Genomic DNA, 797 nt, shown 5'->3' on the forward strand with positions numbered 1-797 from the left:
TATATATATATATATATATACATATATATGTATACATTTTGTGTGTAGATAGGTAGTTAGGTAGTTAGGTTGGTAGGTATGTATGTAGGTAGGTAGGTAGGTAGGTAGGTAGGTACAGCATGGAAACAATTAATGCAAAATAATAAAGACAACACTACACGGACAATATTTAACGAATGTTCTATGAATAAGCTTAACACTTCATATGGTTGGCAAGAGTTTTGGCTTTTCGGATACCAGTTATTCATCAGAAAATTAAAGGAACAACGTTGAAAGAGAAAAACTGACTGGATGAAAGTAAAAAGCAATAAATTTATCTAGTGGGTCAGGCGCCACGCTTAAAAGTGTTTCTATGAGGGAATTAAGAATGGCAATGTAAATTTAAAAGTGTGCGCTTATAGAAATGTATATGCGTATTAAGATTAGGATAACGAGGTAGGTGTGTTTATGAGTTTTGGTGGGGCGTGTGTATGCGGGAGAACTCTGGTATTGTGGATATTTAGTGACGAGAGGTTATCGGTGGTGTGGTTTGTTGGTATGTGGTATGTGTAATTGTACTGCGTATGAGAAAGGTGCGCTTGAACGCTGTATAAACAAGCATTTACCATATACATACAGACACTCACATACTATAATATATTCCCATGCACATATATACATACGCACAAAGTTATATATATTTGCAACTATCTATCTATCTATCCATCTACCTATCTATCTATCTATCTATCTATCTATCTATCTATCTATCTATCTATCTATCTGTCTATCTCTCTCTCTCTCTCTCTCCTCTCTCT

This window comes from Octopus bimaculoides, chromosome 5, assembly GCF_001194135.2.
Source record: "Octopus bimaculoides isolate UCB-OBI-ISO-001 chromosome 5, ASM119413v2, whole genome shotgun sequence".
Taxonomy (NCBI): domain Eukaryota; kingdom Metazoa; phylum Mollusca; class Cephalopoda; order Octopoda; family Octopodidae; genus Octopus; species Octopus bimaculoides.